Source organism: Anser cygnoides, chromosome 7 (assembly GCF_040182565.1).
Source record: "Anser cygnoides isolate HZ-2024a breed goose chromosome 7, Taihu_goose_T2T_genome, whole genome shotgun sequence".
NCBI lineage: Eukaryota > Metazoa > Chordata > Aves > Anseriformes > Anatidae > Anser > Anser cygnoides.
In genome coordinates, this window is record NC_089879.1 from 29,686,603 (window position 1) to 29,701,156 (window position 14,554).

The 14,554-nt window shown below is 41.4% G+C and overlaps 1 long non-coding RNA gene across 7 annotated transcripts in view; it reads left to right on the forward strand.

Annotated features, from left to right (window-relative positions):
* LOC106031698 (uncharacterized) overlaps positions 1 to 14,554 on the forward strand; it is a 524,145-nt gene that overhangs the window by 378,414 nt on the left and 131,177 nt on the right. For all 7 annotated transcript variants that reach the window (XR_010832897.1, XR_010832893.1, XR_010832898.1 and 4 more), the window contains one exon: positions 13,057 to 13,160. This is a non-coding gene — a long non-coding RNA (uncharacterized lncRNA). The remainder of the gene's footprint in view (positions 1 to 13,056; positions 13,161 to 14,554) is intronic.

Below are 14,554 nucleotides of genomic sequence, written 5' to 3' on the forward strand. Positions count from 1 at the left end.
TAATAACTTTAAATGTTTGGTGTTCAGCTGTGTCCTGAAGTAATTTGAAAATACGTCTTTTAAGGAGGTCCTGCAGCCAGCCCTGATTTGAGAGATGTATGTAGACACTTGTATGTGAGGAAATGCCAGGTCCTACGTGATTTGAACATACCCAATTCACATTTCTTTCAGAGGGAGAAAAGGGTGTTCAGAAGTAAACAGAAGCCAACAGCACTCACAGGAACCCTTTGCCCATTTAGAATTATCACTTGACATTATCACTACCTCAGTTTTCAGCCTTGAGACTAGGCTTATAACTCGTGTCTGAAATGCATCTGTTTTCAAACAGGAGCTTGCATTCAGCCTGAATTTATTGTGGGTTCCAGGTAAAGATACCCTTGGGGCTGAGAGTGATGCTCACAATGAATTCTTGGAAAAGGAGATGAATGTTCCCATCATAGCAAGTCATTAGCTGCATTTTTCTGACTTGCTTGGGATGCCTCCTGTGCCTTGGCTGTCTCCCCAGCAAGCCTTCCACCCCCTGTGCTGTTCCGGCACATTGCGAGAGCTGTGCGCATCCATAAATGTCCAGAGTTGGCTCACTATGCCCCGAACTGGCTCGCTATGCCCAATTTAAAACAAATTGCTGTGCAAAAAGCAAGTCAGCTGGGCTCTGACCAGAATTCAGGACAGGCTTTGACGAGATCACAAAGTAAGCAGCAGAAATGCACTGATGTTTCCTTCATGTTCTTGACTCCTTTTTCCCTTGTATGTTTTTTTTTCAATTGTGTTTAACAGTGTATCTGCTTCGTGCTACAGCTTCTCCTTGCCTCTGAGGAAAGCTCCAGGGGTTTCATCTAGACAAAAGCGAGAGATTTGTACTGTGAAGGCCTAGGGAGAGATTCAGAGGACTGAAGTTGTCACTAAGCACCTGCAGAGGTGAGAGAAGCAAAGCCTGAGAGGCAGAGAACATCCCGGCTTAAAACAAATGAGTGGGAAGAGAGAGATGGTCCCCAGCAGGGGTGTGTGGGGATGTGCAGGGGCAGGGGAAGGAGGCAGTCCTGAGTGGATTTCTCCTGTTAGCCTGTAGTACTAGAAATGCTTGTTTTGAAGTCCTATTGCAGATTTAAAGTAGTTAAAATAATCAAATGTGACCAATTGGTTGGATAAATGGACCTGGGCTGCTGTAACCTACTGAACCCAAAAGCCTCACCAACATATTCTGGTGATGACCTGCATTTAGGTGTGAATAATAGTCACACTCAATTAAAATCACAAGCCTAGTACCTAGCTTACGTTACCTGCCACCCATTCCCCGCCCCCCCCCCCCAAAAGATACTCACTTTTCTTGATATTTTCTCTGCTTATTGATCTTTCTGTAGACCAGTAGGCTTGCTAGCCCTCTGTCTGAGGCATGCCTTGTGTGCTCCTGTGCCTGGCTCGTGCAGCAAACAGGCTGGGGCAGTGGTTTCTCTGCTTCGTACGTTATTATTCCCAGGCTGCCACAGTGATGCCACATCAGCTCAGAGCCTTAATACAGAGAGAAGAGAAAGAAAAACAGATATTGCTGTTGTCTGGAAGTTCAGAACATTCACACAATTTTAATTTATTAGCAGTGTCTTGTTAAAAGTCACTTTGATTGCAAAAATCTATGGGCTAATACGTGTTTCTGACTTACTTCATATACAATCTCTGGGTATAATATGGGTATGTTATAAAACAAAAATAGTTCAACAAAATGAATAACCAAACTTCATATAAAAATAGTATTAAAAAACCAAACAAACGGGGTACTAAGGAGCATGGAAACGATCAGCTGTGCAATTTCATGTTGATTCAATTCCATTTACAGCTCATAAATTCACTTAATGTTGTCGCACGCTTTTGACTGCGCGTTCCCCCAGCACCCCTCTGGTTCAGCAGAGATACTCACAAGCTCTTACCACTCTGTATGTGCGCCAACGGCGATGTGGATATGCAAACAGTGCCACCTTCTCTTTGTGCCAGCCTGGTCACTGGAGCACAGCGCTGGGCCGTTGCTGCGCGGTAGCTCAGGCGGTGTCCCAGGGAGCTGAAGCACGAGATGCTGGAGGGCAGCACAGTCATCCCTTTGTAAATGTTAGCAGAGGGCAGCTAGCTGCAGCCTTTCCTGGGAACATGCAGTAGCTCCTGCTGACATTTGCACCCACCATATGGCAGAGTGCAGCATGGACATCCAGGGCTGAGCTCGCCGCCTTATAAATGATGCTGCTGCCCTTGAACAGATTCACGGGTTGCATTTTTGTCATCCTGTATTGCTGTGTGCCTCCATTTACAGCAGAAAGACACGTCTTTTTTTTTTTTTTGGCAGTGGTGTGTGTGTGTGTGTGGGGGGTGAGTACCGTTAACACTATCAATACTCTGGAAAGATGTAAGCTGCATACATACAATCAACACAGAGCCAAATAAATGGGGGTAATCGGGTAAATCATGTAGCTCTTCATGGTCATTGAAGTACTCAGGGGTGAATGTGAGTTTTCAGTGTGCGCATCCATGTTGTCTTCAGAAGATGCAAAGTCAGGTCCTAACACTTCAGACTAATGGCTCACCTTGTTTCAGGTAGGAAGTCATAACCTTGTCTTTCATTTAACTGGGGGTTCCACAATGGAAATTGCTAGAGTGATAGAAGCAATGCAATGATTTTGATGTCTTCTTTAGAAAGGAAGTATAACTATATAGACGTGCTCAGTTATACATATATATATATAAGATACATCTTCCTAGGAATCTGAGGAGCAGCATAGTACACATTGAGTACCCACAGAGCTATCCATAGAATAATTTGTGGAAAATATTTGTGCTTATTTTAAGTATATTTTACTTGTTATCATAAAAGTAAAATACAATGCATACCACATAGTGAATATTATGTAATAATATATTTATAATTCACTCATTCAAAGAACTATTTCAGAAAAGCTTACTTTAGAAAAAACAGTTGGGTGAAATAAATTAAAATCAACATATGCAACCTTTTTACATTGCAGATACATTTTCCTATCTTATTATGCCTGTAAATTCATCTCAGCAGCAGCTAAAAGAGAACAAAAGGGAAAAGCTACATAGTTATAGTTGCCAGAGCAATTAGTTAGGAATAAGGTAGTTTTCAGCTACTTATGTGCATGTTGTGAAGGTCGTGACATTCAAGGGTAATTTTGAGGGCAAGCTCTTTTATAAAGATTTTGAAATGCATTGATGGTCTTATCCAGCTCATGGCTGGACTAGCTACTGCACCTCAAAAAAAAGCCTTTTCCTTGTAACCTCTTTACTCCCACAGCCAGCATCCTTGCTGCACCCTCTGCTAGCTCCTTTTTACGAAGAACAGATGTGGAGATAAAACTAAGCTTTCACCTTCAGTGCTGTTCCTTTCCAGTTAAAGCTAAAGGATTTTAATGAAATAGTAATGAAAAACATACCACTAGCTATGTAATTTCTTTAGTGTGGATGAACAGAGGTTATCCACAGGCTTTTGAAAGCGTAATTCTCTTTCAAAAGAAAAAAATTCAGTTAATTGTCATGTACACTGCACTCTGAGTGATATATGAGTCTTATTAGTACATACAGATTTATGAGACAGGATACAGTCCTTGAAAGAAAAATCTCTTAAATTATTACATTTTACCTCTCTCACCTTTGTTCTTGTGCAAGGTCAAACTGCATATTTAAAATGTTCACCTGTCACGTTCCTTAAAGATGAAGATTGCTGAAGGTTGGGCTGTGCTGAATTTGGCACCGTCAGTGCCCTGAACTCTGAAAGCAGAACGAGGGGTTTGACACGTCATGATTGCAGTTTGACTGAGAGACGGGAACTGGTGTTTTTTGTGGTACTCGCACCCCCCAGCCTTGTTAACCCAAACAGAAATTTTATCCATTGGATGCTATTTAAAAGTAGGCAAGCCCTTCTTAGCCCTACAGTATTCTTCTCTTGATGAAACCAAGTAGCTATGCGTAGAAGTACCAAAGAAATGGACAAATAATTATGTTATTTGTAGTTGTAGAAGAGAAAAATCAATGTAAAACAGCTAAAGATATGGAGACAGTGGACAGAAAACAGCAAGGGAAGAAGACAAGGGGCCTGGAAGGGAACTTAATTCCTTATCTTCTCCCAGTGATCTGTGGGCGCAGTGGCCCACCTCGGTTCCCAATTCTACAGTCTACCGCAAGTGATCAGTTGTGGGTGTGGGGGCTCACCACGTCTAGTCACTCACTGATAGATACGAGAAGCGCTTCATGCAGCCGTGGGAGGGTTGTCAGGGCAGTGCTTTACACGAAGCCTGTCCACGAACAGGTTCAGGCAACTTTCATCTTAACAAACAGGTTTGCTTCTAAAATTTACCTTTTCGTAGATTTTTTGTGAAGCTTGTAGGAGCATTTCTTTAACCTCGCTTGTATGGTAGCCATCGCGTTTCTGGCTGAGAAATAAGTGGTATTACCACAGTCAAAAGGAACAGCATGCAGAGGTTTTTCTGCTCCCTGGTCTACCACGAGCACAGGGTTACTCACCGCTCGATCGCCTGGAAATGAGAACTACGGCTGGCAGGAGGCTGCCTGCCTAGACATGGGGCAGCCCCCAGCTCCACTGCGATAGCCCTGCAAGCAACATTAAATGAATCACTTGAGAAGATGACTTTTCATCCTCAGAAACCATGTAGGAATGGCAGAATTTGAGAAACGTGTGAAAGAAGGACTTGTCCTTTCTGTGCGCGTGGTCTGTCCCGCCCCTCAGGCATGCCCAAGCATCTCCTGCCACTCCTGCAGCAATGGGAAGCTCGTTCGGCCGCGCTCTCCACAGGTGATGCTTTGGTGAGAAATGTAATTATTTCCGTCGTGCAGAGGGATGCTGTGGTTTAGTAGAGATGACTGTGATAATTTCTGGGAAAAGGCAGCTTTCAAAAGTAGGAGTATGGTAGAGCCTAGTACAAATGAAGGAACTTAGGTCTGATAATGCTGTCTACTGGTTCTTGTTAATGATCTGGATTTCAGATATCAATTCATAATAAGGTTAGAAAGAGATGGAAGCAAATTTGAGTTCAATCTGGTTTTGGCGCACAGTAATTAGGCGCTCCCCAAGAAGCAGACGCTGTTGTACTGTAATTACAGTGCCCCCAGATGACCGCTGGAACAATGCTTACGGTTCCTCCGCAGCAGCTCTTGACAGATTCATCAACTAGAGGAGACAAAACTTAACTTGTGTCCCTTACTGCTGCTGCATTCGCACGTCTCATTTGGCAAACACACTTGTGCATAGACACTGACGACTTTCCCTGCTTGAATTCAGCTCCTGGAAGCTCCCTGTGGGAATGAGGCTGTGCGTTTTCCCTTTCTGCAGGCACTGGGGACCTGGTCCCGCGGCTGCAGCGTGGGCCAGGTTTGTGCTTGCTGGTTTCTGAGGGATCTGGTACGTTGTGTGTGGGGCTCATTGTGCAAAGCTCCACTTCCAAACTACTTCCTTGGTGTCGCCCTGTGTGTGGGGCATCCTGCAGGTGCAGTAGAGAGGATTGTGTTGTTTGTCATCAATATTAAAAGGCACCTGAAACGCATGTTTTCCCTTGCCCCCAGCAGCAGCCACCAGTGCAATCGCATTGCACAGGCACACGGAGCCACCCCCCGTTCTGGTGTCACTGACACAGCTGCACCCCAGAATAATCTCTAGCAAGGCCCAGATGAACGAAGCAAGGACAAGACCAAAACCCTGTTGTAGGCACAACCTTTAATGGCTATGGGGAAAGTCCCCGCGACGAGCATTAGAGGTAGATGTAGAATGATCTCAGCAGAAGTGAAATGGAATTGCTGTCTGGATATTGTGTTCTGAAATAATCTATTATCCTGTGAACAATTTATATGGATTTTCTAGTACAATTACATTCAGTCTGAGTTTAATTGTCTGCCTATGAATGTACATATATATTACATAAAGCACGGAGCTGGAAACCTCAGTGTTTCCAATTGCATCTACCAGAGATGCAATGTAAAAACCCAGTGTCTCTGAGGCCTTGAGGACAGCTGAATGGAAACTTTTCTACTCCTCAGAAACTGGAGATACTTGCATTTTGGCAGGAGTGACTCTGAAGCGAGTGCACAAAACTGTGCAGTGTTATTCCTGACACGTAGCAGGGAAACAGGTAGGGATAATAAAAGCAATCACATTCCCATCCCAGGATATGTTGCAAACTCTGGATTTTTCCCTAAACAGTGAATTCAACCATTGGTATTGTCTAGAGTAGATCAGAAAGTAGCTGTAAAACACACATTTGCTACCAGGTGCTTCTTTTAATTCCTTTGATGTATTAAGTCTGTCAGCTGATCCATTTTCTATTCACATTGCCCTCCAGAATCCAGCTGAAGTGTAGATAATGTAGATAGTCACAGGGTTTTTGTCTGTTTGTTTGTTTGCTTTGCCTGTTGATAGATAATAATGTATTTATGAAATGACTTACAAGAAATCAGACCTTTCTAATGCAGAGGTTTAATAGAGAAGGCTAGCCTAATAACTCAGTTTCTTCTGTGTGCCCAAATGACAATGCTATGAATTCTCTTCCCTCTCAACTTAATTCAAGGATCATTTCCACAACCTGATTTACTCTTGTACCTTCTCCAGCTATGTTGATTGAGGTAATAGACTGGAAAAGAAAAACAAATCAAGGCTTACATCATTGTATATGCTATATTTTGCTCTGGCTAAATTATATGTAGTATTTCAAGTACATATTTCTTCCTTAAAGAAAAATAAATGGAAAAGGCAACCCTTTTTTGGGTCGCACAGAGAATTTGCTGTAGAAGATTTTGCAGCTTCTCCTGAAATTCTGCAGACATTGCTGTAAAGGAAGGCTTTTTTTTTTTTTTTTTTTTTTTTTTTGCACATTGGAAAGAGGAGAACATGGAAGAGATGCCTCTTCTCCTGCAGAAATGAAGTCATCAGGGCTCATGGCTGAACACGGCTGTGGGTATGTTCAGGTCGTACTCAGCACTCAGTGCACAAAGAATGATCGCTCCGTATCAGGAACACCAGGAGACAGTCATGCTTGCTGCGTTGTACTTGGATCATGGGTTGATGTTGCCTGCAAAGAGCATGCAGTCTAACAGCAAATGCATGCAGCATTTCTGAGTTTGTAAACATCACAGAGGGTGTATAGATGTCTGTACAGAGCAGAGAGAGTAAATGTCACGAGGGGTGGAAGGGGGAGCAATGTATGGGATGCGTGTCTGTGTGTGAATGGGATGATGTAGAAGAGCAAAGTAAACTTTCCGAATGAAGCACATCAGAGTATATGAAAAGGAATTTATTTTGCAGTCTCAGATCAACTGCATAATGCTCGTGCTCATTTTGCAAACATGCCGGGGCAGCTGGGCATGTTTTGAAATCTGCTGCTATTCTTTTGAAAGCGTGCTGATTTGGAATGCATATGGTCATTGCAAAACCTTAGCTTTGGCAGAGCACTGCGATCACAGGAGGAGGATCATTACTGTGTTTACAGTTGTTGCCCTGCCAATGTGATACGATATGGAATGGAAGTGCTGAATACGAGTCTTTTATAGTCATATTTGAACAGTTAAATAAAAGGACGATTTGAACACGCTGAGCATTACTGTTCTCAGATATTCCAATGGGAAATGCCTTTCTGGTAACATGAAGAATTTCATGGCTGTAGCTCGACTGTCTCAGAATTTCAGTGAGGCAGAAGGCAGCATTCCTGCAAGATCAAACATTGCAGCTTAGCATTGCAAAACATAGCACTTCGAGTATCACTTTAAATGGGATAAAAATGAAATATTTATAACAGGCAAAGGAAGAGGCAACAGCAGAACGAAAAACAGAGTGGAACGCTTGAATGAAAAGCAAAAACTCCCTCACTGCAGCCCTGGCTCCCCCTCTTCTGGAAACACCCTCATATCTGATCTGATTCTAGAAGAGAAACAGGTGTTACGAGTTTTACTCTTCTCCCTCCCTCCAGCCCCCAGAAAAACAACTCAAACCTGTGTATCTTTAATTACCCTGAACAAGAAGCTGATACTTATTTCAGCATTTTTGAAAGGGATGCCACTAGCCTAGTCTGTGGAGATAACTTCAGTGGTTTTATACATGGGATTAAGCACTGGGTCTTCTTCCAGTGTTTTTCTCCGAGGGTGGTGGCATGTGATCTAGATAGGGTCATATTCATGTTGTCGTATGGGATATTTATCCATTCAAGGTACCCATTGCTCCTGCCTGCTGGGGCACAGGTTGGAAGCCTCAGCAGCCAGCTCCTGGTGGTGTGGCCAGGCTGGGTTAGGAGCTCGGAGAAGAGCCAGGCAGCCTTCCTTCGGATGGTACGAATGAGCAGGCTCTGCACTCGACCGGTGAGTGCCGGAAGAGATCCCCAATGTGCAAAGTTAATCAAGTTGTGGCCTAATTAAAGCGCATTACTGCTGCTTTGTCTTTCTTCCTGTGGTGCCCGAGACAATAAGCTACTATAAAGGAGCCCTGGTGGTGTAGTTTTACACATCTCTTAAGAGGTCAAATAACTTTGGTATTTGAGATGTTGATCATAAAGAGAGACAAAAGGCTAAGATTTGTTTACTTTATCCCTCCTGCCAAGTTAATTTTAGTACCTATTATTTGACAGTACTAATTAAACCATATTTCATTCTTTTCCATTCTGTAGTAGCTAAATACTGACAAACAGAACTGTTGAACAGCTGAAACCTGCTTAAAATTACTTCTACTCTGTCATACACCAAGTTCTGTAATGTACAGAACACTTTAAAGTTAAGGGAAAAGTTTAAGTTTAAAGTGTGTTTATGCTGTCAATCTCTATATGGTCTCTAATGATCACCTAAACACTCTGCTTACTACTAGACTATACATTATTTTTATTTTTTCTGTCTTTCTAAAGGAAGATAGAGGACTCAATGGTGCTTAGACGTATCAACATATTTTCCTTATATTGCTTTTATATTATGTGTATTTGCAATAACTGTTGCAACACAAAAACATTTAAGAAAGTGATGTAATTTTGGACAGACATAGAATTGAAAGACGGAAGTCATTAACAAATAATATCAAATTCTTCATTTATTTCTATTGAAATAAAACTCTCAGAGCTTGATTCTGATTTTCTTTATGTCACTAGACAGGAGGCGGAGTAAACAGACAATACAGAAGCATAGTGTTGGCATGTCCTGTAATTTTCTTGAGTTTTCCATACCTGGTATTCCTCTATAAGTCCAGAATTCTCTCAGAAACTCAGTTTGACTTTCTTGTGTCTCCTTTTCAAGCAAGTCTTTGGCTTGCTATAGGAAAAAAGCTAGAAAAAAACTACAACTTCCCAACAGCTAATAGACTAAACAATCAAAAGAACTCAGATTAATTAGAATTAAGTTTAGATTAATGATCTTATGCTTTGGAAATAATCTTATTCATAAGTGTTCACTAGTTACAGTTGCCAGTGCCACACAGTCAGTGTATGACTAGAGCCACTTCATTTTCTTTGAGGAATGGCAGAGGAGACCTCTGCCTGGAATTCATGTCCAGTGTTACACTTATTTCTTGGAAAGAAATAGAAAGTGCTGCAAAATATGAATGTGATTATGGTCTTGCATGAAAGTAAATCGTGAACAATTAGTCTAAAAACAAGAAAATAAAAGTGATATTAACTGTTAGGAGACCATAACGTGGTCCTATATTCTCATTCTGTCTGTGGTGTGCAAAGTATGTCATTTCTATAGTGCATTTATTTTAGTTACCCCTGATACCTTTTAATTAAGACATCAAATACCAGAATAACATTTTAGTAAAATTGTTCTGATTTTTTCCCCTTAAGCTAAAGTCTCCTCTCTCACAGGAAAGCATCTCAAAATAAAACCAAAAAGAATGACGTAGAGTTTTTATTTGAGGGTGTTAAGAATTCATATTCATTCTTCCTAATTGCTCAGGAAATAGTGAGCCACTTTCAATTACCTAACCATAGAGCAGAACCAACTTCCCCTACAGTGTGGCAGGTGATTTCTGGCTGCTTCTAGTTTGGGCTTGTGACGCTGGATCCCACTGAGAGTTTTGACTCACAGAGAAGCTGCAGAATGTTTTGAGGACCTGAAAAATACCTGAAAACAAACAAACAAGTAAAAAAAACCTGAAAGCCTGATACCTGAAGAAACAGGTACTGTCTGAGAAATGGGAACTCAAAACTGAAGGCCACCTAAATCAGCAGACACATTTCAAAAGTGTAGGATCCTTGCATCTAATTTAAAAGTTTTGCCCTGGCAGGTCCATCTTCAATTTATCCACAGTTTTATTATATCTGAAAAATACGCAGTGCATATGTGAGAGCCCATAACTGAACATCACGGCTTCACCAGTGAGCTACAGGAGGCCCCAGTTTGGCTTCCCTGAGCAGTCTGGCCACCCGGGACTGTCCAGGCTCCCTTTCTTGGTCCCCCAGTACGCCCCTGGATTTGTGCCTCTCATGCTGCTCCCCACGTCTCTCCATCAGACTGCTTTGGGATCCAGAATCTGAAGCACGCAGAGTGCTCAGATGGAGGAGGGAGGGTAGGAGAAGAAATGAAATTTCCTTGATTATCAGGCAAATTCCCATCAAAAGCCCATTTTAGATTTGGTGAAATTTCTTGGAAGGGGAGAAGTTTCTAATGAAGTGCTTTTGGTTGGTTAAACACAGATTAGTCAGAATATTTTTGACCATTTAATTAGCCAGAAGGAGAGGCCATCAAATGTTGAGGAATCACCCTGATAATGAGAAAAGTTTGTATTAAAAGGCTCATCAGTCTCATAGTGGCAGAGAGAACTATATATGAAAGCCATGACAATTTAGCAGGTTAGCTCTATTTAAGTGGCAGATATAATTTAGAGAGAAATGTTCTTATATCCTTTATTAACTAGTTTTATGATGATTTGCTAAAGAAATCTGGTTTCTGTAATTATGCTAGATGTCCATTCATCTGTCTGTCAACTCCTTCTCTGGGAGCCTTTGAATCTGCTTAGTGTGACAGCAGGGCAGACGCCAGACAACTTTGCTGCTATCAATGCACGCAAAAACGTGCCCAGGTAAATTCATGCCCTCTTGGAGGGAAGGCTGCAATGTCATCTCAGTTCTGTCAGAGACCCATGGAAAAGTAGCCTGTGTAATGCTGATAATCATGAAACCACCGTTTTCTTGTCCATTTTACTATCACTGGTTAGCAGAAACACACTCAACTCAAATTTCATCTAAAATTTGCTCAGAAAAAAGAAAGACTGCTAGTTGAAAACAAACCCAAATCAACTGGCCAAGTGCTGTAGGCATGAGAAGTCCCCTGTGAGAGGCTATCCGAGAGGTTGCGTCCAAGGCTCAGCACTTTTTCCATGCCAGCCAGCAGTGGGCATGTTTTGGTCAGGTTGGTGACTTCCTTGACAAGTCATGCAAATTTTGCAGAGGCATGAGGGACTAGGTAGTGTTTGTCAGATAGTATTTTCTTTTCTCTTTCCTTCCCTCTTTTCCTGGTCCCTTCTCTTGCTTTCAGGACTGTACATCTGAAATGACAGTGTCAGTAAAGACAAAACTGCAACCTGTGTGTTGTTACCACCATGAGAAAAGATGACCGAGGCAAGTTCAGGCGGTCTGAACTTCTGCAAGAGCACTGTCGGGTCTCCTTCCTTCCCTCATCACAGCTGCAGGACCAACAATTTTCTCTTAGCACTGTGGTTTTTTTTTTTTGAGGGAATGTTCATCTAAATGATAGCAATAATTATACAAACAAATGAATTTGGACATAGTGAACTGAGATGGAACCATTTGGGTTTTTGATTGATATTCTTTTCAGTAATTCAAGAAGCATCCATATTTCTGGCTCTGATCATTCTTCTTTTCCCTGATGTGACTTGCAAAAGTGCATATTTAGACTGGGTGGCCCCTGTAGCCATCTTAGCTTCTCCCCACTCATGTGCTGGAGCACTGGGACCAGACACAGCGAGGTTCCTCTGCTCCCTCTCTTCCTCTGCAGTGTCTCTGGTGGGTGGGTTGGAAAGCCAGCAGGAGCCTTTATGACCGTCCAGTCTGACCTCAGGCATCACACAAAGCTATCTCCTTCCAGCTGTAACACATTCTTTCTGTCACACGAGAGTTATATTTGCTGCATTGTCGCTTTATTCTGTGAGACATTTTTTCTCTGTCCTTTATCAGCTGTGGTTGCTGCAGCCTTCCATGGGCTAAAAGAAAGGGAACACAACAACTGCTGAGGGAGATGTCACGGCCCTTCCATGCATTCATTCTCTGGAAGCTTTTGTGCAGGAAGTGAGAAAAGGGCTGTGATCTGTATAGAAGATACATACGGTGGGGGAGTAGCATTGTAGCGACAAGATTCAATAGCATTTAGTCAGGAACACTTCTGAATCAAGAGGATCACAAAGTACAATCTATAAGGATACACATCTCAAGGGGGGAAGAAAAAATGCTGCTAAGGTTATACTGTCGGTTTTCTTATCGAGAAAAAAGATAGCAAGTGTGTAATGTTCAAGGAGACTGAGGAAGTCCAGTAAGTCTGTAATAATAGGTGTCTTGAAGTATTACACAGATCGAGTAACCCAACTGGACAAGTTTTATAGATGTTATTTCTCACTCCTTGAGTCTACTGCTTCTGAAAATAGTTTTAGTTCTACAGCACATGAGGCAAGAGGCTGCTGTCATCTTAAATAACCTGGGGAAAAGAGAGAATAACAAAAATAAAAATGAAATTTAAAGGAGAAAGAAAGAAAAAATAAAACAAGTTTTTATTCATATGATGGACCCTTGCTTCTCTCTTGCTCTAACTGGTGAAGAGCTCCAGAGAAGTCAAGGTGTTGATAAAGTAGTAGGAGGAAGTTCTTACAAATAAAATTTCAATAATATTTTATAGGATATTCTAACTGTATTTGGAATATATTCTATATAATATTCTAAATATTATATAAATATTCAGTATATTCTACAATATTCTGTAAAATAGTCTATCTAGTCTACTGGAATATGATTTCCTGAGAGCTTGTACCTGATGTTCTTCTAATGCTTCTTCTCACCTTTCCTCTTGTAGCTAGCATGCCCATTGGATGCTGGGTGGATGCAGTGAGATGCTTAGCTGGTTCCTGACTTTCAGGATAAATACACAATGGGATGAAACCGACCTTCTTCCAGAATGTAAGTAATTGTCTCTATTTGACACAGTTGCTAACTAATGTTTTGGGGGCTGGATATATTTGAAAGTCTTACCTCTGTCAAATTAGGTTGAACTTGCCCAAACAGTGTCAAAAATCAGTAGTGAAAGGACTGGAACAGACACTGGAACAGCACTGGATACACGGTATAAGTCTTGGTTCTGTTGGAAACCAGCATAAGAATTATGTTAACAAGTCATCGTTTTAAAGAACGGCCATCTTAGGAAGTGGCGATTATCTTCTCCCGTGTGTTGTAACTCAGGAATTGCTTGTCCAAAAAGAAGAGACAGACTGCTAAAGAGTTTGCTTTATCTTGCTCATCACGTATATATTTTAGTTAGAGACTGAAATAAAATATTTAAGGTATCAGAAAAACAGGAGGACTTGCAGTGACTGTTCCCCCAGCAGACTCTTCCCAGACTGCTCACATACGTCAGTGAAACAAAGTGGTGCATTTACCGAGGTAAAAAGATGATGCGCCAGAGGGCTGTAGGACATGTTGCCTCCTCCCATTGGGCTGCAGGTACCTGCTGCAAGACATGCTCATCACTTTACCGTCCCTTTCCTTAAATAATAAATGTAATTAGTGTTGCTTTTTCCTGGCCTACATAACTAGGACTGCTGGGTTTTCATCTGAATTATGGTTTTAAGCAGGCCGATGGGTTCACTTTCAATGGGAGATTTCTGATCACCTGCTGTGTTTATTCATGAGATCAGATGTTTCCTAAGACCTGGATTTTAAATATAATCATTGTACACATGATATCTTGAAGGCAAAAAAAAATCTTATCAGGAAGAGTTTTTTGATATCCAATTTTTAAATAACAAATTAGTTTAATGAATATTAATTCCTGATAAAATACTCAAATCAAGAACTGGATGCTTTCTGGGAGGTATTACTGAATTAAATGTGAGGTCCTGGTGTCTCCTAAGCACAACTTGGTTACATGATGTCAAAGCAGCTGATCCAGTGGTCTCTCCGGTGGTTTAAAATCTTGTGATTTATCTGTGGCATAGGCATTGTATACACTTATATATCAAAGTGTGAGTTATGTCTTGTGCTTAACTTCCCAGTGGTACTTAGCATGGATAGGGAAAGAACATCTACATTTAAAAGTGGTTTGTACTGTAAATTAGTGGCAATATCTATGTTCTCTTGCGGTCTGTCTTTAAATACGATACCTATACGTAGTAGGTTCAAAAATTTCATATGTGTTGAAACTAAGGAAATATGTTTGTGGCATGCTATGATTAGAAAAAAGCTGCCATTTGAAGAGGCTTAGAGGTTTGGAGCATTAACATTAGTCCTTGGAGAGAGGGATTGCGATAAGGCAATTAAAGATGCATGCTAAATTAATTAATCCCACTGCTTTATTA